We start from the raw sequence: 27808 nt of genomic DNA on the forward strand, positions 1-27808 counted from the left end.
GAAAACAGATTTATAAATGAGAATATGATGCTAATATAAAAAATTTTTTCTTCTTACTATGAATCTGTTTCCTTACAGTAGTTTGCTGTTCCAGTTTTGTTTTCTTGGTCAGGGAATTTTTCTTTCAATTTTTTTTTAATGTGGACTATTTTAAAAGCATTTATTGAATATTGCCTCTGTTTTGTTTTGTTCTTTTTTGGCCCCAAGGCATGCAGACTCTTAGCTCCCTGACTTAAGATTGAACCCACACCCCTTGCATTGGGAGGCAAAATCTTAACCACTGGAATGCCAAGGAAGTTTCCCTTTTTCTAATTTTAGATGGCAAACTTCATTTACAACTTTATGCTGCTTAGATAGCTAGCAAGAAAATGAAGGAGGATTCTTTGTCATCCATTCTATTTAATAAATGTGTGAATAGAAAACAGACCATAAGTGTTTTGTGGATGTGAAATAGAACATGAGAAAGGGTATGAATAAGCTGTTCTTTTTTATGAAAGGAATGAGAGGAGAAGCAGAGGAGTCTAGAACCAAGAATATAGAAAGCTTAGTTGACAAGAACAGTAGAGATAGAAGATAACCCATTGGCTGGCAATAGAGGAGGATTTGGGGCTTCCCTGGTGGCTGAGACGGTAAAGAGTCTGCCTGCAATTCAGGAGACCTGGGTTCGATCCTGGGTTGGGAAGATCCCTTGGAGAAGGAAATGGCAAACCACTCCAGTGTTCTTGCTTGGAAAGTCCAATGGATGGAGGAGCAGCCTGGTGGATTAGAGTCCAAGGGGTCACAAAGCATCAGACATGACTGAGTGACTAACACTTTCACTTTATCAGAGGAGGATTTTGGAAGAAAGAGAAATGAAATTTTCCTTATATAGCGTAAGTATATAAAGATACACTCCAATATTTTCTTCTAAATATTTTGCATTTCATAGTTAAGGCTTCCTTTTACATATATTTGTGGTGTTATAAAAATAATCCTGCTTTTTCATGTGGTTAGCCAAATATCTGAGTACATGTTATTGAACAGTCAATATTTTCCTTGTTGATCTGTGTTGCTACCCCTTTCACTCATGCACTTCTTTCTTTCCTTGTATGGGTCTGGATTCTGAATTCTTTCTTCCATTGGTCTATTTCGACATCCTTATGTGATTCTGCATTGTCTTAATAATTACAGTTTTATGATAATTTGATATCTCATTAGATAAATTGTTCTGGCTTGTTTTTTTCCCAAAATTGTCAGGATAATTATGTCACGATTATTCTTGCTCATAGTTGGTCAACTTCCATGAAAAACCCTATTGTGGTTGTGAACAGCATTGAATTAATAGACTAACCTAACCTTGTTTAGGTTGAGAAACAAAAATTTATTTCTCACAGTTCTGGTGGTTGGGAAGTTCAAGATCAAGGAGCCAGGAGATTTGGGATCTAGTGAGAGAGTTCTGATTTTAAAAAACAGCCATCTTCTTGCTGTATCCTCACAAAGGGTGAGGGGAATCTCTGTATACTGTCTTTTAGTTTAGTTCAGTCACTCAGTTGTGTCCGACTCTGCGACCCCATGAATCGTAGCACGCCAGGCCTCCCTGTCCATCACCAACTCCCGGAGTTTACCCAAACCCATGTCCATCGAGTTGGTGATGCCATCCAGCCATCTCATCCTCCGTCGTCCCCTTCTCCTGCTGCCCTCAATCTTTCCCAGCATTAGGGTCTTTTCCAATGAGTCAACTCTTTGCATGAGGTGGCCAAAGTATTGAGTTTCAGCTTTAGCATCAGTCCTTCCAATGAACACCCAGGACTGATCTCCTTTAGGATGGACTGGTTGGATCTCCTTGCAGTCCAAGGGACTCTCAAGAGTCTTCTCCAACACCACAGTTCAAAACCATCAATTCTTTGGAGCTCAGCTTTCTTCACAGTCCAACTCTCACATCCATACATGACCACAGGAAAAACCATAGCCTTGACTAGATGGACCTTTGTTGGCAAAGTAATGTCTCTGCTTTTGAATATGCTATTGGTCATAACTTTCCTTCCAAGGAGTAAGCGTCTTTTAATTTCATGGCTGCAATCACCATTTGCAATGATTTTGGAGCCCAGAAAAATGAAGCCTGACACTGTTTCCACTGTTTCCCCGTCTATTTCCCATGAAGTGATGGGACCAGATGCCTGATCTTCGTTTTCTGAATGTTGAGGTTTAAGCCAACTTTTTCACTCTCGTCTTTCACTTTCATCAAGAGCCTTTTTAGTTCCTCTTCACTTTCTGCCATAAGGGTGGTGTCATCTACATATCTGAGGTTATTGATATTTCTCCTGGCAATCTTGATTCCAGCTTGTGCTCCCTCCAGCCCAGCATTTTTCATGATGTACTCTGCATAGAAGTTAAATAAGCAGGGTCACAATATATAGTCTTGACATACTCCTTTTCCTATTTGGAACCAGTCTGTTGCTCCATGTCCAGTTCTAACTGTTGCTTCCTGACCTATATACAGGTTTGTCAAGAGGCAGGTCAGGTGGTCTGGTATTCCCATCTCTCTTGGAATTTTCCACAGTTTATTGTGATCCACACAGTCAAAGGCTTTGGCATGGTCAATAAAGCAGAAATAGATGTTTTTCTGGAACTCTCTTGCTTTTTCGATGATCCAGCGGATGTTGGCAGTTTGATCTCTGGTTCCTCTGCCTTTTCTAAAACACCAGCCTGGATATCTGGGCCTGTCTTTTAAGAGGGTGCTAATCTCACTCATGAGGGCTCCACCTTCATGGCCTGATCTCGTCCCCAAAGCCTCATCTCCTAATACTGTCACTTCAGGGATTAGATTTCAACACATGAATTTAGGGAGGAGCACAGACATTTAGTGACAGCATTCTTCTCTTGATCCTCCCACATTTATGTCCTTTTTGTGTAAGATGCATGTATTCCATTACAATAGTCTGAAAAGTATTAACCCGTTCCAGTGTTAATGTCATGTCTAGGCCCAAAGTCTCATCTAAATATCTAAATCAGATATGAATGAGAATCAAGATACAGTTCCTCCTGAGACAAATTGCTCTCTAGCTGTAGCTCTGTGAAACTGAACAAATTTTTTGCTTCCAAAATGCAATACTGGAACAGGCATAGGATAAACGTTTCCATTCCGAAAGGGAGAAATAGAAAAGAAGAAAGGACAGGTCCTGAGCAAGTCCAAAACCCAACAAGGCAAACATCATTAAATCCTAGGGCTCCAGGATAGCCTAATGCTCTGCCTTCCCGGCCCCCTGGCACAGGAGAGTTCACCTTTTGGATGCGCTTGAGCAGAAGTCCTGCTTTCTGATACACTGGGGCGAGGATCTCGCCTCTGGATCCAATGAGGCTCCCATCCTGCCTTTGCAGCTTGACAGGCACAGGTTGGAGCCCCAAGGCTGTCTGCCTACAGCCTTGTGCAGCCCTGCCCCCACCATTCTGGGTACTTTCTGCCTGGCTCCCTTTCTGCCTATGGATGTTGGTCTTGTTTGAAATCTAGGTGGAGGTATCCATGCCCCCAGCGCCTAGGCACCTGGTGGAGGCAATGCACATGGAGGCCACCAAAGTTTGCTGCCTGTGTTCCCTGCAGAGTGACTACTAAGGCTTGTGCAGGACTGAGTTCTCCAGAGCTCTATCTGGGGCAGCTGAGAAGCCTGGCAATGGAGAGCAGGGAGCGCAGTTTGTGCCTGATGTGAGATGGTGCTGGGCAGTGGCCCCAGGTCCTGCGGGCACCAGGCCCTCCCTGTGAAACTGCTCTGCTGTCAGGTCTTGCTCTCTGGGACTGTGATGGGAGGGGCAGTCTGGATGGTCTCTGAACTGCCTTATGGATCATCCTTTCATTGTCTTAGAGAAGAGCTCCTGTATTCTGTTGAGATGGCTGATTACCTGACTAATCATCCGATCATTTCACCTCTTGGCTATACTCTTAATATTCTTTCCTGAGCAACCTTTCTTATTCTTTCTCATATTAATAGGCTGAGAATCTTCCAAATCTTTAAGTTGTGCTTTCCCTTTTAATTAACAATTCTGTTTTAAAATCATTTTTCCCCCACATTTTACTATAAGCAGCCAGTAGCAAAGCCACACCTTAAACACGTTGCTTAGAAACATGTGTGGGTGCACAGTCAGTCATGTCCCACTCTGTGTGACCCCATGGACTGTAGCCCACCCAGCTCCTCTGTCCATGGCATTTTCTAGGCAAAAATATTGAACTAGGTTGCTGTTTCCTCCTGCAGGGGATCTTCCCCACCCAGGAGTCGAACCCATTCTTCTTGTGCTTACTGCATTGGCAGGTGGAGTCTTTACCACCGCACCTGGGAAGCTCTGCTTAGAATTAGCTTCAGTTTAACGTAGTTTCATTACTAGCAAGTTCTACCTTCCAGAAACACTAGAACATAAACATAATTCAGCCAAGTTCTTTGCCATGTTGTACCAAGGATGACTTTCTTCCATTGTCCAAAATGTGTTTCTCATTTCTATCTGAGATCTCATCAGAATGGTCTTTACCAACAATTTTCTTACCAGCATTCTCTTCAAGATCCCTTAAGTGAAGTCACTCAGTCATGTCCGACTCTTTGCAACCCCATGTACTGTACCATGGGGTTCTCTACCAGGCTTCTCAGTCCATGGGATTTTCCAGGCAAGAGTACTGGAGTGGGTTGCCATTTCCTTCTCCAGGGAATCTTCCCGACCCAAGGTTTGAACAATGTAGGCAGATGCTTTACCCTCTGAGCCACCAGGGAAGCCCCAAGATCCCTTAGGTATTCTCTAAGAAGACTGAGAGTTTCTCTAAAGCTTTCTCTTTTCTTTCTGAGCTCCCATGAGGATCACTCTTAACAGTTTGTTGTAATGTAGACTGATTTTTTTTTTTAGCATAAATCTCAGAATTCCTCCAGCCGCTATGCATTACCCAGTTCCAAAGCTGCTCCCTCATTTTTTAAGTATTTGTTTCAATAGTACCCCACCCCCAGGACCAATTTCTGTCTTAGTCCATTTGGGCTGCTACAATATAAATACTATAGACTGGGTGACTTATGAACAAAAGAATTTTTTTCTCACACTTCTTGAGGTGTAGAAGTTCAAGATCAAAGAGCCAGCAAATTTGGTGTCTGGTGAGAGCCCCTAACTGGGTTTTACAGATCACTATCTTCATGCTGCATTCTCACATGGTGGAAGAGGAGAGGGACCTCTCTGGGATCTCTTAGAAGGGCATTAATCCTGCTCATGAGATCTCTACCCTCATGACTTAATCACCTTCCCCAAATCTTCCATCCAAATTCCATCACACTGGAGATTAGGTTACAACATATGAGTTTGGAGAGGAAACAAACATTCAGTCTATAGCAGTTACATATAGAATTCTTTGTGTTCACTCAGTACGATGTCACCCAGCAATTCCACTCCTGGGCATACAGCCACAGAAAACCATAATTCAGAAAGACACATGCACCCCCAATGTTCATAGCAGCACTGTTTATGATAGCCAGGACACGTGGAAGCAACCTCGATGTCCATGGACTAATGAATGGATAAAGAATATGTGGTAGATGCATGTAATGGAATATTACTGAGCCATAAAAAGGAACAAGACTGGGTCATTTGTAGAGGTGTAGATGGACCTAGTGGAGAAGGCAATGGCAAGTCACTCCAGTACTCTTGCCTAGAAAAATCTCATGGACGGAGGAGCCTGGTAGGGTGCAGTCCATGTGGTTGATACGAGTCAGACACGACTGAGCGACTTCACTTTCACTTTTCACTTTCACGCATTGGAGAAGGAAGTGGCAGCCCACTCCAGTGCTCTTGCCTGGAGAATCCCAGGGACGGGGGAGCCTGGTGGGCTGCATAGTCCAGTCTATGGGGTCGCATAGAGTCGGACACGACTGAAGCGACTTAGCAGCAGCAGCAGCAGCAGCAGATGGACCTAGAGACAGTCACACAGAGTAAAGAAAGTCAGAAAAAGAAAAACAAGAATCTAGAAAAATGGTATAGACGATCTTATTTCCCAAGTAGAAATAGAGACACAGACATAGGGAACAAATGTATGGGCACCAAGGTGGGGGAAATGGGGTGTAGGATTGACACATAGACACTATTAATACTGTATATAAAATAGATAACTAGTGAGAACCTACTGTATAGCACAGGGAACTCTACCCAGTGCTCTGTGTGGTGACCTAAATTGGAAGGAAATCCAAAAAAGAGGAGATTTATGTATACATACAGTTGATTCACTTTGCTGTACAGCAGAAACTGACACAACATTGTAAGGCAACTATAGTGCAATAGGGAAAACATTATTAAAGAGGAGGAAGCCAAGGCATTATATTGCTGCACTGACATTATATTGGAAAGATCGTTTTAAAAGATCGTTGGTAAATACCAAGAATTGTGACTGGGGCGATGTTTTTCTGGAATTCTCTTGCTTTTTCTATGATTCAACAGAGGTTGGTAATTTGATCTCTGGTTCCTCTGCCTTTTCTAAATCCAGCTTGAACATCTGGAAGTTCTCGGTTCACATACTGTTGAAGCCTGGCTTGGAGAATTTTGAGCACTGCTTCGCTAGCATGTGAGATGAGTGCAATTGTGTCATAGTTTCAACATTTTTTCCTTTATGTCCTTATTCCTCAAATAGTTATTTTAAAAGATGTATAGCACATATTTTCCAGCTTTTAGCATTGCTTTATATTAGTTGGTCATAGTGTTAAAAATGGAAGTTTTTTTACATTTGGTCTTTCTCCTTAAAAATGGACAAGAAAAAAATTTATGTGAAGACCAAAACCTACCATGTAACATTATAAAACAGTTTGGAAATTGTGGCAACAAAAATAACCATTGCAGCGTTTTTGAACTTCTGTAAAAATGACCCATTTTCCAACAACTCTTTACACATCAACATATGTTGTTCAATATTTGATATGATTCAGCCATTTCATTTTTACTTTGTGAAGCACATATTGCAAATAGTCTAATCATATACAGTCATTTGTGCAAGTAATTTTCTCAAACAATAAAACAGTACATAGATGTGTAAGAAAGCATGGCTGTTTAAATATTTAAATAACACTCAGATAATGTACTTTAATCAAATAGAAGCAATTTCCCGCTTTCCCCTATTATTTGATGCCGATTCATATAGTCCAACACTGTTTGTAAAGTTATCTTTTGAGCATCACACATTTAAATCACATCACTATAACAGGTAACCCCAAGCAGTACCACTATGGAATGTAGGAAAATGGACCTGATTCTGGTCTGTGCTAAGGGACCCCTTCTCCCTCTAGCTCTTTGGAGATCTTGCTTTGAAATTTTCTAAGTGCCTCTAACCTTCAACCATCAGGGTGGCATTACCTTCTAGGCAAGGTACCAGGAGCCCATACACTTTCTAAGTGGGACATTCAATTCACCATCCATCTATGGGGTCAACCAGATGCCCAGAGGAGCCCTGTAACTCATGCAACCACTTATGTGTCTCTTCCTGGAAGATGATCTGGGCAGCCCATCATTCTTGCTACAATCATCTAATTTCATTATTGGGAAACTGGACCCTCAGAAAGATACTGACACATGAAATTCCTTGGCAGTCCAATGGTTAGGACTTTGTGTTTTCATTGCAGGGAGTATGGGTTCAGTTTCTGTTTGGAGAACAGAAAGCTGCTCAGCACAGCCCCCCCCCCTCAAAAAAAAAGATGCTGGCACAGTGATTTGGGGAGACACAAAAAATGTTTGCTCATGTATCCTAGAGGGGACTTCCTGCCAAAGATGTGTTATGAAAAGACGCCCTCTCCTATCCCATCTCTGTGGTCTGTTTCACTGAGACTAAATCCCAGTGGACTACTTTAGCCTTGTCACTTATCCTTTATATAAGGATTCCAGCAAGTTTCCTAAGGGTGGAAAAATCTTAGAGGAAGCACAATAACCTTTGCATTCCCATCTTCTCCTTAGGAAGTCAAGTTTACAGTTATTTCCAGAGGAATTAAATGGGCCTCACTTTCCTGGCGTGCGTGTTCAGTCGCTTAGTTGAATCTGACTCTTTGTGACAACATGGACAGTAGCCCACCAGGCTCTGCTGTCCATGGAATTTTCCAGGCAAGAATATTGGAGTGGGTTGCCATTTCCTTCTCCAGGGGATCTTCCTGACCCAGGGATTAAACCCACATCTCTTATGTCTCCTTAATTGGCAAGCAGATTCTTTACCACTACTGCCACCTGGGAATCCCACTTTCCTGGGAGGAGTGTTAATGCTGTCTTCCATGCCCACAGTTGCTATGCGAATCCTGAGAGATGGAGCCTGGCTCCTGGATCTTACTGATGGCTCCTGGGTTCTAAGACCAAGCCCCAGAATCCCAATGCAATCATTTGCTGAGGCCCAAGCAGTGTGATGAAATATGGTGGTAAAAGCTTCATATAAATCTACACTTTTTTTCTTTTTTTGTAGCCCAAATGCCAAAACATGGCAAGAGAGAGGCCATTTTCACTGATTTCTGACCCATTCAGAAATACTGGAAATCTCTGGAGAAGCAGTGATAGGGAAATTTACAGCTCAGCTTTGCTGACCCAGTAAATTTAGATGAGAATCAAAATGTATTATTGGTTCGTGGGCTTTTTCTTTCTTTGCAGGGGAGCAGACAAGTTATGAAAGAGGCTCTGAAAACTCATCCAGATATGTCCATGATGATGTGTTAACGTTCTGGGACAAAAAGCTTTTGGGGAAAAAAAATAGTCTTCTCGTTTTCAAAACTTTTTGTTTGCTTTTCCTGGATTACTCCTGCCTGAGACTAAAAAACAAGTAGAAAAACAGTGATTTAAGCACAATAGTGGTAGATATAAATCAATCCTCATCCAGTTCTTCTGTATTATGAGTGGTATCTTTGGAGATATTAATTCACTATTCACAACACTATATAAATAGAGAATGATGATAGAACCATGCATTTAATTATTTACTTTTTGACTGAAACACAGAGAAGTGTCTTCAATGGTATTATTACAAAGTCAGACATCAGGTGGTTGAGCAAATATCAGAGAACAGAATACAGGTGATCCAGGGGTCTATTATCTCATGCCCTCTGAAACAGGAGGTCTGGAGGAGGAGTCAAGGGATTCAGGAAGCCCATCCTCCGTATTTCAAAAGGCTTAAATAAGGAGTTGAACTCAGGGACTTCCCTAGCAGTCCAGTGGTCGAGACTTTGCCTTCCAATGCAGGGGTGTGAGTTTGATCTCTGGTCCTGGAACTAAGATCCCACATGCCTTGGTGCCCAAAAAAACTAAAACATAAATAATACTATAACAAATTCAATAAAGACTTTAAAAATGGTCTGCATGCAAAAAAAAAATCTTTAAAAAGGTAAAGAAAAAGAGTTGGACTCAGATTCACAGGCTCCTTCTGCTCACCCCATTCTGTATTCTACATAGTAGACTTGGAAGAAAGTCACAGGGATTATGAGAACTTGACCAGCTGCCTGGGGGACATTGGGGCTAATTTCTCCTGAAGCAAATTGCCAAAATCTTATTAGTGCAGAGAGAAGTTTGAAGGGTAAACTGTAAAAGGAACAGAGTGGAGGAGGGGGAAAGAGGGGAAGAAAAATGGGATGGGAGGGATCTATTGATTCTCTAATGGGAGTTAATTTGAATTTTTTGGCACAGTGCTACTGTATCAATTTAACGGGCTGAACTGAAAGCAACAGAGACAATACCAAAAGATGTGGACCACAAAGGGAACATCCCTCCATTTCTTCTGGGTGCATGCTCAGTCGCATTCGACTCTTTGTGACCTCATGGACTGTAGCCCATTGGGCTCCTCTGTCCATGGGACTTCCCAGGCATGAAGACTGGAGTGGGTTTCTGTTTCTTTCTCTAGGGAATCTTCCCAACCCCAGGATCGAACCTGTGTCTCCTGACTTTGGCAGGTGGCTTCTTTACCAGTGAGCCACCTGGGAAGCCCCATTTCAGCTGAAGTTCAGCCAGTTAGCAGACAGTGTCTGCAAACTGTGTTCCTCATTTTGAGCCTGAAGCTTTCTCATGTTGGAATAAAAAACAAGCACATATGCAAGTAATAATAATACAGCCTTATGAAACTAGTTCAACACCTGTATTTATTATTTGCATAGGTACTGGGTGGATTAAACAGAACTTTGTCATCTCATAGTTCTGGAGGCCGGAAGTCTTAAGGTCCAGGTGTCATCAGGGTTGGCTCCTCCTGAAGGCTGGATGAAGAACCTGCCCCAGGTTTCTCTGCTCACTTCTGGTGGTTTGCTAGCATTCCTTAGTTTGTAGATATATCACCCTAGTTCTTCCTTCAACTTGGCATGTCTTTCTCATTGTGTGCAAGTCTGTCTTTATGTCCAAATTTCCACCTTTGTAAGACTGCAATCTTAATGGAAGAGGGCTCACCCTAATGACCTCATCTTAATTTAATCAACTGCCAAGACTGTATTTCCAAGTAAGGTCTCATTCACTGGTACTGGCATAATTTCGGCACATGAATTTTTTGAGAGATGCACTTTTACCCGTAACAGGCATGGGTATAATAATGAATTTTAATATAGCCAAATTTAAAAGGGAAAGAACAAAATAAAGTAAAAGGTATTATATTTTAATTTAAAAAACTAAATTCTAGTGTAGCTCCTGTGTCATAATTAAAGGAGGTCATAGTCATATCAAAACTATCTTATTTGTGATATTTGGTACAACATATGTGAGTGGTTTTAAGGATAATATCTATAAAGAAAGCCCCAGGCAGAAAGGTGTTAATAGATATTGTGGGACATAATTTTATGACTGAAATATCTCTTACCACAGAAAGCATCATGACACAGCTTTTTCTAGGAATAAGTGATGACTTTCTAATATTAAGCCATTTGTGTTCTTTTTCTACTTTCATTATATCAAGTTTGGTTCTGCCTCTTCCTTCACCATACCTTCCTGATCTTATCTTTAAATGCTCTACACCTGAGGTTTTTGTCACGTGTGTGTGTGTGTGTGTGTGTGTGTGTGTGTTAGTCGTTCAGCCATGTCTGACTCTTTGTGACCCCCAAGGACTGTAGCCCACCAGGCTCCTCTGCCCATAAAATTCTCCAGGCAAGAATACTGGAGTGCATTGCCATTCCCTTCTCCAGGGGATCTTCCCCACCCAGGGATCAAACCCAGGTCTCCCACATTGCAGGCCAAATCTTTACCGTCTGAGCCACCAGCAAAGCCCAGAAATGGGCATATTCGTATAAAAAGTTTTAGTCAGGAACAGAGAATAAACATTTTCTATTGAGCATAATTTGGTTAGGAAACAGGTGAGTGTACTTCCTGAGTGATGCAAAATTACAAATAGCTCTGTGATCTTGAAAATTATCCTTGATTTCACCCGTATTTATCACATATTGAATATCTTAGGAAATGAATCACTATCACATGATTAAAATAACCTCTATATTTTAATTCTCAGGGCTCCTATGGGAATAAAATCAAGCTTCTCTGTATGTAAAAAGGAACTGAAGAACGGATGTAAAATCTCACTGAAAGAATAATAAAAATGCTTTTAGAAACCTACAATGCTAGCAGTATTCTATGACTGGAGAGACTTGGTTAAAAATTGATAAATTGATGCTGGGGCATTAGTGGATTTAACATAAAGAACACACACACACACACACTCTTCCTGATGTTGTAAGTACCCTACATACAAACCATCAAGTTGCAAACTTTCAAAGATGTGAATGGTGCATTCTCAAGTCCAATCGGGTTAAGTTCGTTCATGCGTCTGGTATTCATTGTCTTGTGAGTGCATCTTCTCCTAGTGGCTGTCCTTTTGTGTACTTTACTGTACTGTATAGAGGGCAGTAGAGCAGTGTCTTTATTTCAAGACCAGGATGTCTGGAAGCAAGAGTAAAAGCAGTGGTGGTGTAGCTGGTACTTAATGTACTTTTCAGGGTACTGTACTGTAAGATTAAACATCTTTTGTTACTTTTTGTGTGTGTGTGTTTTAATGTATTATTTGTGTGAAAAGTATTATAAATCTACTACAGTACAGTGCTCTATAGCTGCCCTGGAGAAGGAAATGGCAACTCACTCCAGTATTCTTGCCTGGAGAATCCCATGACGGAGGAGCCTGGCAGGCCACAGTCTGTAGGGTCTCAAAGAGTCGGACACAGCTGAAGCAACTTAGGATGCATGCACACACTATATAGCTGATCGTGGTAACTGGGGACCTAGGCTAACTTTTGTGGACTTCTAAATGAATAGGACTTATGAACACACTCTTGGGATGAAACTGTTCCTATGTAGGGGACTTACTGCTCCAGGATTCTAAGCCTGGATGATTTTGTTGGGCTTATAAACAAATTTGACTTATGAATGCACTTTCAGGATGGAACTTATTCCTAAGTAAGGGACTTGCTGCTCCAGGATTCTAAGCCTGGATGATACCTATTTTCCCCATAGTGTATTTACTCAAAAACAAATGGGTTGATCATTGAGATCTGTCAGTTGCTATCTCAACTCATATGGAGGAAAATCACACAGAGAATCATCCTGCTGGGTTGATTCTAGACTCTCATTATGTCACCATGTTCCACTCATGCCACAACAAAGGTTCACAGAAAGTTGGAGAAGGTAGAGATCACTTAGTTCTCCCCTCTGTGGATAAGGACGCAGGTGAAATGACTTGCCCAAGATTATTTGTGCTTCCTGGAATATCCTGATCTAGAATCCCCTGGAGTCCCTTCAAATGTTCTTTTCACCACATCACAGTTGGCTCAGGAACTTTCAGGCCTTGAGTTTAGAAAAATTCCTTCATTTCCATTCTAGGTGCTTTAAATTGATATTTAGAGCTAGTTGTACTGTTTCAAGGATGGGAGGATATTATAGGGCACCCCTGGATTATTTCAGTTGTGTGTGTTTGGGAGCTTGGAGGGAGAGGGAGAGCTAGAGCTCATCAGTGAAGTACATTGTCAATCACTTAGCTACAAAAATAAATAAGAATCTTCAGAGAGATCGTCTGTTTATAATATGTGCTTATATGATCTGACAGTCTCACTTTCCAAAATTGAATTAATAAATCATTCACAGTACTGGCTGGAATAGTTAATACACTTTCCTTGCCCCAGCAGAGAGGAAAATGGCCCTGCTTTCCTTAGCTTTATGACACATTAAGCCTAAATAGAATTAATGATTCAGCTCTTGAATCATATTTACTGTGGAGGGCCCCACGTGAAGACCAGTGAGCTACAGAAATATGCAGGAAACTTCTTATATTATTAAAAACAGCTTTTTTTATTATTGGCTCTGGAAAACTTTGTTCAGCTGTTATTACTTGATAACATAAACCATGTGCACACACACGAGTGTGTGTAGGAATTTTCCAAGGTTTTAAGTATATTAAACTATTAGGATTGGGATTTGGAGATTGTACCCACTGCTATATTTAAGATAGATAGCCAACCAGGATCAACTGCAAAACAATTTATAAGGAAAACATACCTATGTTTTATTACTAGTATTTTGTATTATCATACTATTTATTTTTTATTTAATTTTTATTGGAAGGATGGTTGATTTACAATCTTGTGAGTTTCAGGTGTAAAGCAAAGTGAATCAGTTATACTAAGACATATATCCCCTCTTTTTAAGATTCCTTTCCCATATAGGTCATTACAGGGTATTGAGTAGAGTTTCCTATGCTATACAGTAGGTTCTTACTAGTTACCTATTTTATATACAGTAGTGTGTATATGTCAATCCCAATCTCCCAATTTATCCTCCCATTCCATGATGCTATTTAATCTGTCTTGAATTTTCTGAATCTCTTTATAACCTGTGGGGAGAGAGAAAGAGGGTTAGAGGTGGAAGGACTGCTGCTGCTGGTGCTAAGTCTCTTCAGTCGTGTCCGACTCTGTGCGACCCCAGAGACGGCAGCCCACCAGGCTCCCCCGTCCCTGGGATTCTCCAGGCAAGAACACTGGAGTGGGTTGCCATTTCCTTCTCCAATGCATGAAAGTGAAAGTGAAGCCACTCAGTCGTGTCTGACTCTAAGTGACCCCATGGACTGCAGCCTACCAGGACAGAGGGAGGGAAAGAGAGAGGGAGACAGAGGGATATATAGAGATACACAGAAATACAGAGATTGGACAGAAATGCAATTCTTGATGGCCTTCAAGGGGCAATTTAATGGAAAGAAGAATCTTCATCTGAAAACTCAGTTCTTAAATAATTCCTAATATTTTCTAGTCACTAGGACATTCTGAAGTAGATGTGGAAGACAGCAATAACAATTAGATATTTTAAAGGGTGGAGATAAACAAACACACTGAATTTTTCTCTCTTCTTGCTAGAGCATTTAATTATTGAAATCTTAAGTGTATTATATCTAATGAATAATTAAAGCATAATTTTAATGAAATATACTTTAGGATTTTAAAGTGAGAGAAAAACGTGGTATTTTACTGCAGCAACATCAGGACTTGTCTTTCTTCCCTTTGGCAAGTATTCTACTCAAGAAAATGATGTTTTTTATGGTCAGAATAGAACTGTCTTACAATTCTAGAATAAGGAGGGTAGATTAAAAGTTTATTTACTCCACTCTTCTGGCTTTAGACTAAACCACTTCTAAAATCATCCCAAGTATTTTTAAAGTAGCTCCATGGATTTACTTGTTTTATGTTTCTTTTAAATGACACATGTTGTTTCACAGATATGCATATTATGTATTTTAAGTTAGAGAGCTAAGTTTCTAATAAAAATGAATGAACCTTTTGTCTAAAACAAGACTGTACCAATATATGCAGGAGAGAGATGGGCATTTCCCTCAATCATAGGGTTTTTCAGAAATGTTAAGGTTTTATTTTATTTTTATATTTTTCATTGATTTCTTGTTGATTATCAAAAATATTATTGAAAGAAAGAAATAGATAGGGAGGTAAAATAAAATGTTTATCATTATCAAATGATGACTAACTAACGGTACCATCTTTGAAAAATAGCACACAGAGAAAAGGAAGAGATGGCCTTTTTGAGATCAAATTTTCATTTCTCTCACTAGACATAAGGGTGATATCATATTATTTACCTCTTTTTATGAAAGTTTCTTCTACTTCCTTCTGAATATTAATTTCTACAATCCAGACATACAGAGGATATGGCAGGAAATTTGGGGAAATATTTGTAACCCCTGAGATAGGTTACTTGAGTAAATAGTCATACAGCCTTGTCCAAGATAGAAGGCTGGCTAAACTAGAAAAATGCTGTAATCCTGAGAAGCCAGAAACTAGAAGTCCAAAGGCATATGTGTGCATTAAAAGTTTTGGCAACTCAGCAAGTGTGAGTACAATCAATGAATAACATATCAAGGCACCAAACTTAACAGGAACACTAACCCGCTTCTTTTAGAGCTCTTCTTAGATACTACTTTTTTATTTAGAAAGAAGAAGCAACAGAAGTTGAACTTTTGGTTGGTGAAACAAACAGACAAGCAAAACACTTTTATCTTCTTTTTACACCCTAAATACTTGCTTAATACCCTAGATTAACTGCATTTTTGTAGCCAGAGGCACATAAGGAATGAACCCAACCTTCAGTCCATCATCCAGATTTTATCCAGTGCTTTAAATGTCTTTGCTGAGTTAATTAATCCCTTAGAGATTTCTCTTCAAATCAGATTTGTGTCCTTTGTTTCTGAGAAGCTGAAGAGTTGGCAACATGCAAAGCTTTTGCTGTCCTCAATTTATAACTTGAGAACAATGATGGATGGCAAATTAATCAATTTAGGACATAATAATCAGGTAGAAGTATGAGAAGGAAAGAAGACACAGAACTGTGATTTATTAGTTTTAAAGTTTTCACCACCTGGATCTCAAGAGAGTAATTGAATTTGTTTTCTGATCTAAGAAGCCCCAAATTCTTGGATTACAAATTCTTGCCAACCACTACGTTGACTGAGATGGTTGACATCTGTTTATGAGCTGGATAGGAGAGTGACAGGGCTAGTGCAGTGGGAAGCAGATGAAAAGAGTGAAAGAGAAAAGAGGAAAGTTACCTTTTCTTCTTAAGATTGAAGAACATACTGACACCATTTCTAAAAATAGAGTAGTTTATCAATTGCATACAAGACATCTATTTATCTAAAAGTAAATAATACAAATGTGCAAAAAAGAAGTTCAGCTGGCAGAGTGCTAAAGATATGTTTCTAATTATACAGGCAAAAATACTGGGTGTGCATCGATCAGGATTCCCCAGAGAAACATTAGCAATGAGAGAAAGAGAGAAACTGACTTATTCAAAGTGTTGGCTCACACTACTGTAGGGGCTCCTGTATCTGAGATCTCTGGGGCAGGTTAGCAAGCTCTAGATCCAGGGAAGAGTTGTTATTGTAGCTTGAGTACTGCAAACTACTGATTTAAATTGTTGTTGTTGTTCAGTCGTTACGTTGTTTCTGATTATTTTGCAACCCCATGGACTGCAACCCACTAGGCTCCTCTAACCGTAGCCATCTCCAGGCAAGAATACTGGAGAGGGTTACCATTTCCTCCTGTAGGGTATCTTTCTGACCCAGGGATCAAATCTGTGTCTTCTGCATCTCCTGTATTGGCAGGTGGATTTATTTTTTACCACTGAGCTACCAAAGAAGCCCAATTTAAATGTCGAAAGTAAGTCACTCAGTTGTGTCTGACTCTGTGACCACATGGACTGTAGCCTGCCAGGCTCCTCTGTCCATGGAATTCTCCAGTCAAGAATGCTGGAGTGGGTTGCCATTCCTTTCTCCAGCGGATCTTCCCAACCCAGGGATCGAACCCAGGTCTCTCCCATTGTATCTGAGCCACCAGAGAAGCTCACCAGGGATGTTAATCACATCTAAAAAATACTCTCACTGCAGCATCTAAACTGGTGTTTGACTGGCTACCATAATCTAGTCAAGTTGACACATGAAATTGAAAGGCCTTTTTCTTCTTTTTTTCTCTTCCACTCCTTTTCTTCATCAGCCTCCCACTGCACTAATGCCACAACTCTCCCATTCAGCTCAAACAAATGTCAACCATCTCACTCAACGCAATGGTTGGCAAGGATTTGTAATCCAAGAATTTGGGGCTTCTTAGATTGGAAAACAAATTCAATTACTATCTTGAGATCTAGGTGGTAGGAAAACTTAAAAACTAATAAGTCACAATTCTGTGACATTCTTTTTCCTTCTCATACTTGCATTATTATGTCCTAAATTGATTACTCGGCTTCCTTGGTGGCTCAGTGGTAAAAAAAATCTTTCTGTCAATTCAGGAGACATGGGTTCGATCCCTGGATCAGGACGATCCCCCAGAGGAAGAAATGGCAACCCACTCCAGTGTTCTTCCCTGGGAAATGCTATGGATAGAGGAGCCTGGCAGGCTATAGTCCAGGGGTTGCAAGAGTCAGACACTACTTAGTGACTAAACAATGACAACAAATTGATTACTATTGAAGGGTAATAATATTAAGCTATTACTTACTTGGCTAAAGGACATGCTGTAAATTGCTAATTTCAGTAACCTGAGTCAAAGTGTACTGAAGGCAAGTAATTTGGTATTTATCCTGATCTGCCTGGCAAGCAGACTAAGATATTGCTGATACTTTTTCTTCAAAAATCAGACAGATCTTGGTAATGGAAAATGAGGTAGGAACCAAAGGAAGAAAAACAGTATATCAGTGCTGACATGGAAGTTTCTATAGGACATGAAGGTGAAGAAATTCTGCTAATAGCTGAGTATACGTTCAATGCATCTTGAGCTCACAGAACAAGCATCAGTATAAAGTTGCTTTTGAAAATATTTAATGTATAGATGACAACTGAGGTCGTGTGAATGACCAGAGGGAGGCCTAGAATAATAAATAAGTGTTCTGAGAGAACAAGAGGAAGTAGAGGAAGACGATTTAGCACAGCGTACCAAGTAGGAATAGTGCTGAATGAGAATGACAATGAGATACAGAGAATGAGAACCAGGATAAAGTGGTGTTACAGAGGTCAAGGCGGTAGAAAACTTCAAGATGAGAGGAGTGTTCAATAATATCAAACATCAAAAGGAAGTTATAAGATCAGAAACTATAAAACTCCTAGAGGAGAACATAGGCAAAACACTCTCAGACATAAATCACAGCAGGATCCTCTATGATCCACCTCCCAGAATTCTGGAAATAAAAGCAAAAATAAACAAATGGGATCTAATGAAAATTAAAAGCTTCTGCACAACAAAGGAAAATATAAGCAAGGTGAAAAGACAGCCTTCTGAATGGGAGAAAATAATAGCAAATGAAGCAACTGACAAACAACTAATCTCAAAAATATACAAGCAACTTATGCAGCTCAATTCCAGAAAAATAAATGACCCAATCAAAAAATGGGCCAAAGAACTAAATAGACATTTCTCCAAAGAAGACATACGGATGGCTAACAAACACATGAAAAGATGCTCAACATCACTCATTATTAGAGAAATGCAAATCAAAACCACAATGAGGTACCACTTCACACCAGTCAGAATGGCTGCGATCCAAAAATCTGCAAGCAATAAATGCTGGAGAGGGTGTGGAGAAAAGGGAACCCTCCTACACTGCTGGTGGGAATGCAAACTAGTACAGCCACTATGGAGAACAGTGTGGAGATTCCTTAAAAAATTGCAAATAGAACTACCATATGACCCAGCAATCCCACTTCTGGGCATACACACCGAGGAAACCAGAATGGAAAGAGACACATGTACCCCAATGTTCATCGCAGCACTGTTTATAATAGCCAGGACATGGAAACAACCTAGATGTCCATCAGCAGATGAATGGATAAGAAAGCTGTGGTACATATACCCAATGGAGTATTACTCAGCCGTTAAAAAGAATTCATTTGAATCAGTTCTGATGAGATGGATGAAACTGGAGCCGATTATACAGAGTGAAGTAAGCCAGAAAGAAAAACACCAATACAGTATACTAACACATATATATGGAATTTAGGAAGATGGCAATGACGACTCTGTATGCAAGACAGGGAAAGAGACACAGATGTGTATAACGGACTTTTGGACTCAGAGGGAGAGGGAGAGGGTGGGATGATTTGGGAGAATGACATTCTAACATGTATACTATCATGTGAATTGAATCGCCAGTCTATGTCTGACGCAGGATGCAGCATGCTTGGGGCTGGTGCATGGGGATGACCCAGAAAGATGTTATGGGGAGGGAGGTGGGAGGGGGGTTCATGTTTGGGAATGCATGTAAGAATTAAAGATTTTAAAATTAAAAAAAAAAAAAGACCATGTTTGAAAACATCCCATTGGGTTTGAAAATCAGCTGCGAACAAGTGCCTTTTGCTGGTGTAGCTTAAATAATGATTTAAATCATGTCCTTTTAAAAAATGGAATATAGAGAGGTGGTCCTAAGATGGCAGAGGAATAGGATGGGGAGACCACTTTCCCCCTCACAAATTCATCAAAACAACATTTGAACTCTGAGTAAATTCCACAAAACAACTTCTAAATGCTGGTAGAGGACGTCAGGCACCCAGAAAAGCAGCCCATTGTCTTCGAAAGGAAATGTTTTATCATCGGTGCTGTATGGATGGAGAAGTCTTGAGGTTACTGTAAGAGTAAGATGGAAAACCAGAGGTAGGAGGCTTAAGTCCAAATCCTGAGAACACCAGAGAACTCCTGACTCCAGGGAACATTAATTGATAGGAGCTCATCAAATGCCTCCATACCTACACTGAAACCAAGCACCACCCAAGGGCCAACAAGTTCCAGAGCAAGACATACCACACAAATTCTCCAGCAACACAGGAAAATAGCCCTGAGCTTCAATATACAGGCTGCCCAAAGTCACTCCAAACCCACTGACATCTCATAACTCATTACTGGACACTTCGTTGCACACCAGAGAGAAGAAATCCAGCTCTACCCACCAGAACACTGACACAAGCTTCCCTAACCAGGAAACTTTGACAAGCCACCTGTCCAACCCCAACCACAGGGAGTAACCTCCACAATAAACAGGAACCACCAACTGTCAGAATACAGAAAGGCTACCCCAAACACAGCAATATAAACAAGATGGAGAGGCAGAGAAATGCCCAGAAGGTAAAGGAACAGGATAAATGCCCACCAAACAAAAGAGGAAGAGATAGGGAATCTACCTGAAAAAGAATTCTGAATAATGATAGTGAAATGATCCAAAATCTTGAAATCAAAATGGAGTTACAGATAAATAGCCTGGAGACAAGGATTGAGAAGATGCAAGAAAGGTTTAACAAGGACCTAGAAAAATAAAAAGGAATCAATATATAATGAGTAATGCAATAAATGACATCAAAAACACTCTGGAGGGAACCAACAGTAGAATAATGGAGGCAGAAGATAGGATAAGTGAGGTAGAAGATAGAATGGTAGAAATAAATGAAACAGAGAAGAAAGAAGAAAAACAAATTAAAAGAAATGAGGACAATCTCAGAGACCTCTGGGACAATGTTAAATGCCCCAACATTCAAATCAGAGAAGTCCCAGAAGAAGGCAAAAAGAAAGACCATGAGAAAATACTTGAGGAGATAATAGTTGAAAACTTCCCTAAAATGGGGAAGGAAATAATCACCCAAGTCCAAGAAACCCAGAGAGTCCCAAACAGGATAAACCCAAGGCAAAACACCCCAAGACACATATTAATAAAATTAACAGTGATCAAACACAAAGAACAAATATTAAAAGCAGCAAGGGAAAAACAACAAATAATACACAAGGGTATTTCCATAAGGGTAACAGCTGATCTTTCAATAGAAACTCTTCAGGCCAGAAGGGAATGGCAGGACATACTTAAAGTGATGAAAGAGAAAAACTTACAATCCAGATCACTGTACCCAGCAAGGATCTCATTCAAATATGAAGGAGAAATCCAAAGCTTTACAGACAAGCAAAAGCTGAGAGAATTCAGCACCACCAAACCAGCTCTCCACCAAATGTTAAAGGATATTCTCTAGACAGGAAACACAAAAAGGGTGTATAAACTCGAACTCAAAATAATAAAGTAAATGGCAACGGGATCATACTTATCAATAATTACCTTAAATGTAAATGGGTTGAATGCCCCAACCAAAAGACAAAGACTGGCTGAATGGGTAAAAAAACAAGACCCGTATATATGTTGTCTACAAGAGACCCACCTCAAAACAAGGGATGCATACACACTGAAAGTGAAGGGCTGGAAAAAGTTATTCCACACAAATAGAGACCAAAAGAAAGCAGGAGTAGCAATACTCATATCAGATAAAATAGACTTTAAAACAAAGGCTGTGGAAAGAGACAAAGAAGGACACTGCATAATGATCAAAGGATCAATCCAAGAAGAAGATATAACAATTATAAATATATACGCAGTCAACATAGGAGCACTGCAGTATGTAAGACAAATGCTAACAAGTATGAAAGGGGGAATTAACAATAACACAATAATAGTGGGAGACTTTAATACCCCACTCGCACCTATGGATAGATCAACTAAACAGAAAATTAACACGGAAATATAAACTTTAAATGATACAATAGACTAGTTAGACCTAATCAATATCTATAGGACATTTCACCCCAAAACAATGAATTTCACCTTTTTCTCAAGTGCATATGGAATCTATTCCAGAATAGATCACATCTTGGGCCATAAATCTAGCCTTGGTAAATTCAAACAAATTGAAATCATTCTAAGTATCTTTTCTGACCAGAATGCAGTAAGATTAGATCTCAATTACAGGAGAAAAACTATTAAAAATTCCAACATATAGAGGATGAACAACACACTTCTGAATAACCAAAAAATCACAGAAGAAATCAGAAAGAAATCAAAATATGCATAGAAACCAATGAAAATGAAAACACAACAACCCAAAACCTGTGGGTCACTGTAAAAGCAGTGCTAAGGGGAAGGCTCATAGCAATACAGGCATACCTCAAGAAACAAGAAAAAAGTCAAATAAATAACCTAACTCTACACCTAAAGCAACTAGAAAAGGAAGAAATGAAGAACCCCAGGGTTAGTAGAAGGAAAAAAATCTTAAAAATTAGGGCAGAAATAAATGCAAAAGAAACAAAAGAGACCATAGCAAAAATCAACAAAGCCAAAAGCTGGTTCTTTGAAAGGATAAATAAAATTGACAAACCATTAACCAGACTCATCAAGAAACAAAGGGAGAAAAATCAAATCAATAAAATTAGAAATGAAAATGGAGAGATCACAACAGACAACACAGAAATACAAAGGATCATAAGAGACTATCAACAACTATATGCCAATAAAATGGACAACTTGGAAGAAATGGACAAATTCTTAGAAAAGTACAACTTTCCGAAACTGAACCAGGAAGAAATAGAAAATCTTAACAGATCCATCACAAGCACAGAAATTGAAACTGTAATCAGAAATCTTCCAGCAAATAAAAGCCCAGGTCCTGACGGCTTCACAGCTGAATTCTACCAAAAATTTCGAGAAGAGCTAACACCTATCCTACTGAAACTCTTCCAGAAAATTGCAGAGGAAGGTAAACTTCCAAACTCATTCTATGAGGCCACCATCACCCTAATACCAAAACCTGAAAAAGATGCCACAAAAAAAGAAAACTACAGGCCAATATCACTGAACATAGATGCAAAAATCCTTAACAAAATTCTAGCAATCAGAATCTAAAAACATATTAAAAAGATCATACATCATGACCAAGTGGGCTTTATCCCAAGGATGCAAGGATTCTTCAATATCCATAAATCAATCAATGTAATATACCACATTAACAAATTGAAAAATAAAAACCATATGATTATCTCAATAGATGCAGAGAAGGCCTTTGACAAAATTCAACATTGATTTATGATTTAAAAAAACCCTTCAGAAAGCAGGAATAGAAGGAACATACCTCAACATAAAAGCTACATATGACAAACCCACAGCAAACATTATCCTCAATGGTGAAAAACTGAAAGCATTTCCCCTAAAGTCAGGAACAAGACAAGGGTGCCCACTCTCACTACTACTATTCAACATAGTTTTGGAAGTTTTAGCTACAGCAATCAGAGCAGGGAAAGAAATAAAAGGAATCCAAATTGGAAAAGAAGAAGTAAAACTCTCACTGTTTGCAGATGACATGATCCTCTACATAGAAAACCCTAAAGACTCCACCAGAAAATTACTAGAGCTCATCAATGAATATAGTAAAGTTGCAGGATATAAAATCAACACACAGAAATCCCTTGCATTCCTATACACTAATAATGAGAAAATAGAGAAATTAAGGAAACAATTCCATTCACCATTGCAATGAAAAGAATAAAATACTTGGGAATATATCTACTTAAAGAATCAAAAGACATATATATATATATATATATATATATATATATATATAAAACTATAAAACACTGGTGAAAGAAATCAAAGAGGACACAAATAGATGGAGAAATATACCATGTTCATGGATCGGAAGAATCAATATAGTGAAAGTGAGTATACTACCCAAAGCAATCTATAGATTTAATGCAATCCCTGTCAAGCTACCAACGGTATTTTTCATAGAACTAGATCAAATAATTTCACAATTTGTGTGGAAATACCAAAAACCTCAAATAGCCAAAGCAATCTTAAGCCAAAGTCATCAAGACAGTATGGTACAGGCACAAAGACAGACATATAGATCAATGGAACAAAATAGAAAGCCCAGAGATAAATCCATGCACCTATGAACACTCTATCTTTGACAAAGGAGGCAAGAATATACAATAGAGAAAAGACAATCTCTTTAACGAGTGGTGCTGGGAAAACTGGTCAACCACTTGTAAAAGAATGAAACTAGAACACTTTCTAACACCATACACACAAAAAAACTCAAAATAGATTAAAGATCTAAACATAAGACCAGAAACTATAAAACTCCTAGAGGAGAACATAGGCAAAGACACGGCAGGATTCTCTATGACCCACCTCCCAGAATACTGGAAATAAAAGCAAAAATAAAGAAATGAGACCTAATTAAACTTAAAAGCTTCTGCACAACAAAGGAAAATATAAGCAAGGTGAAAAGACAGCCTTCAGAATTGGAGAAAATAGCAAATGAAGCAACTGACAAACAACTAATCTCAAAAATATACAAGCAACACCTGCAGCTCAATTCCAGAAAAATAAACGACCCAATCAAAAATTGGGCCAAAGAACTAAATAGACATTTCTCCAAAGAAGACATACGGATGGCTAACAAACACATGAAAAGATGCTCAACATCACTCATTATCAGAGAAATGTAAATCAAAACCACAACAAGGTACCATTTCACACCAGTCAGAATGGCAGCGATCCGAAAGTCTACAAGCAATAAATGCTGGAGAGGGTGTGGAGAAAAGGGAATCCTCTTACACTGTTGGTGGGAATGCAAACTAGTACAGCCACTATGGAGAACAGTGTGGAGATTCCTTAAAAAACTAGAAATAGAACTACCTTATGACCCAGCAATCCCACTGCTGGGCATACACACTGAGGAAACCAGAATTGAAAGAGACATGTGTACCCCAATGTTCATCACAGTGCTGTTTATAATAGCCAGGACATGGAAGCAACCTAGATGTCCATCAGCAGATGAATGGATAATGAAACAGTGGTACATATACACAATGGAGTATTAGCCACTAAAAAGAATACATTTGAATCAGTTCTAATGAGGTGGATGAAACTGGAGCCTATTATACTGAGTGAAGTAAGCCAGAAAGAAAAACACCAGTACAGTATACTAATGCATATATATGAAATTTAGAAAGATGGTAACGATAACCCTCTATGAGAGACAGCAAAAGAGACACAGATGTATAGAACAGTCTTTTGGACTCTGTGGGAGAGGGTGAGGGTGGGATGATTTGGGAGAATGGCATTGAAACATGGATATTATCATATGTGAAACGAATCGCCAGTCCAGGTTTGATGCATGATACTGGATGCTTGGGGCTGGTGCACTGGGATGACCCAGAGGGATGGTATGGGGAGGAAGGTGTGAGGGGGGTTCAGGATGGGGAGCACATGTACACCCGTGGTGGATTCATATCAATGTATGGTAAAACCAATATAATATTGTAAAGTAATTAGCCTCCAATTAAAATAAATAAATTTATATTTAAAAATGCTGAAAAGGAAAAGGTTAAAAAAATAAACACCTCTGAAAAGAAAAAAAATTGGAATATAGTGGTTTTATAATGTTTTGTGTTAGTTTCTGCTGTACAGTGAAGTGAATCAACTAGATGTATAAGTATATACCTCTCTCTTGGAACTCTCTCCCACCCAACTCCAACTTCCCCTCTCATCACAGATCACCAAGCTGAGCTCCCTGTGCTTTATAAGTCACATCTTAATACGCCTACACTGTCTTGTGTAAAGTTCTGTGCTGTGCTTTGTATGTAATGTCTCTTTTAATATTTCCTATTCCCTTTTAATACTGTGAGAGGCAGGAATTATTATCACTGTTGCTATTTTATAGATGTATATACTCAAATTTAGAAATGCTAAATATCTTTCCCAAGGACGTACAGCTCAAGATTGGGACATGCTTGTCTAAGGATTCCTGTTTGAATGCTAAGTCTGTGCTCTTCATTCAGCTGCTTCTTTTGGTCCATGGAGTAAAGGAGGTGGACCGAGTTCATAAGGTCTATGGAATGAATGAGAATTGATGAAAAGGGAGAAAGAGATTACAGATCATCATTTTCAAGGATAGTAGTAGGTAGCGGAAGGATGTGCATTTGAGGTCTATTCTGAGGTCTGAGAAACTTGTGTGTGTTTGTACCTTGCAAGAAAGGAATCAAGAGAAAAGAAGGCGACTTCCTTGGTGGTCCAAAATGATAATAGAATCCAGGTGGAGTTCTTCTCTCCTTGGATTGATGGGTGGGTGACCATTTAGAATGGTGTTTGACAATGAAGACAAATGGAGGTACACACAAAATGGAAGTAGGTCTTAAGAATATAAACATCCGAATCTAAGGAAAGGGATTAGAAGGGAATTTAGATCAAGTACGTTTCCTTTCAGATATGTGCTCTCCTCTGAATGGTCCAGTCAAAATTGCAAAGCCCCTGTCAATACCACCTCTCATTACACCTAGCTTGATGTAGCTTAATACCAAGCAATACGCCCCATTAATCAAATTTAAGGCAGTAAAAGTAGAATCTGGGAGTTGTTATCTGGGTCACTTTTCCCCAGGTAAATAGGAATGTGTTTTTCTATAAATTGCTTTGAGGTGCCTTGAGATTTCTTTAATCGAATCGCGAGAAATGATGGCCAATACTTATTTGATGGGGTCGTGTTGACATGTCTTTTCTTCCATTACATTTTCCCCCAGATAATAAGGCTTCACAGACTTCTGGATTAAAAAAACACAAGATTACTATCACAAAAGGAGGAGGTGAAAAAAAGTTTGCTGTTTGCTTCCAATGGTTCAGCAAGTGCTAAAAGTCCTCATGGGGTTGGGAAGTGAAAATTTCGACCTGTTAGTAGGTTCCATCAGACTGGCCGTATTTGGGAACAAATCTGTACAATACTATCCCCTAAACCACAAATAGTGCTCAGAGACATCCTGTAATCTACCTAGAATTGTTTACTAACATTTAAACTAGACTCTGTTTAGATCTAGAGACAGTACTATGCCTTGAATAATGTAATTTTATCCAAACTTAAACATGTCTTTCTGTGTAGAAGATACACATTCTTCATTCATCCTTGATGAGCACAGAAACATCAAAGCTGTCATCATTCTATTTGTCAAGATTAGTTATTTTTTATTCCTCTTTAGTTATTAATAATGCATAAGCAGAGAGGTCTTTGGGCTCCTTCTAGATGGTTTCTGTCTTTATTCTTCTTGTTTTCTCAGCACGAAAACTTATCAAAGCTATTTCTCTAATCTATTGTTCTTTACCTTGAATGCTCTTTGTCAGATGCTTATCTTTGAGGTTTTAAGCCCTTAAAAACCCTCTTTTAATCTCCCTTTATCAAATTGCACTGTATCTGGCTACAGGCTCTCTTAATACCATCGTCTCCTTTTTGTTTACATCCAGATCTGAACATGCAGATAAAAGGTGACTGGGACACACTGAAGATTTCCTCAGCTGCCCCCGTGAAACATGAGACATGAGATATTCACCAACTTTTCAAAGATATTTTAGAGGTATGACTTTCCAGTTCTAACCTCCAGGTGGCAAAATTCAATTTTCTGATCCCACATTTATCTTCTACCCCTCCCTGTATTTGGAGAAGGCAATGGTACCCCACTCCAGTACTCTTGCTTGGAAAATCCCATGGATGGAGGAGCCTGGTAGGCTGAAGTCCATGGGGTCGCTGAGAGTTGGACACGACTCAGTGACTTCACTTTCACTTTTCACTTTCATGCATTGGAGAAGGAAATGGCAACCCACTCCAGTGTTCTTGCCTGGAGAATCCCAGGGACGGGGGAGCCTGGTGAGCTGCCGTCTATGGGGTCACACAGAGTTGGACACGACTGAAGCGACTTAGCAGCCTCCCTATATTTCATAGTTAGGAAGGGCATGTCTAATATTCACCAAGTTCAGCCCATGTCCACCAACTACCTTAGCTGTTGGGTGTCAAAATATGGTATATGTAGAGCAGGCATGCTATTGCTTTCTTATACCATGACATCCCCTTTAAGACTCTTCTGCCCAGGCAAGATGGACAAGTCAACACTTGGTACCCATATTTCTGGGTTGTATACTAATTTTCTAGTTGCTGCTCACTTTTCCCCATACACTGATGTTCATACCAAATCTTAACCATTTCAATGTGTTCCATTCTTCCTATGCTGAATTCACT

The sequence above is a fragment of the Ovis canadensis genome, chromosome 26 (genome assembly GCF_042477335.2).
Source record: "Ovis canadensis isolate MfBH-ARS-UI-01 breed Bighorn chromosome 26, ARS-UI_OviCan_v2, whole genome shotgun sequence".
Classification (NCBI taxonomy): Eukaryota; Metazoa; Chordata; class Mammalia; order Artiodactyla; family Bovidae; genus Ovis; species Ovis canadensis.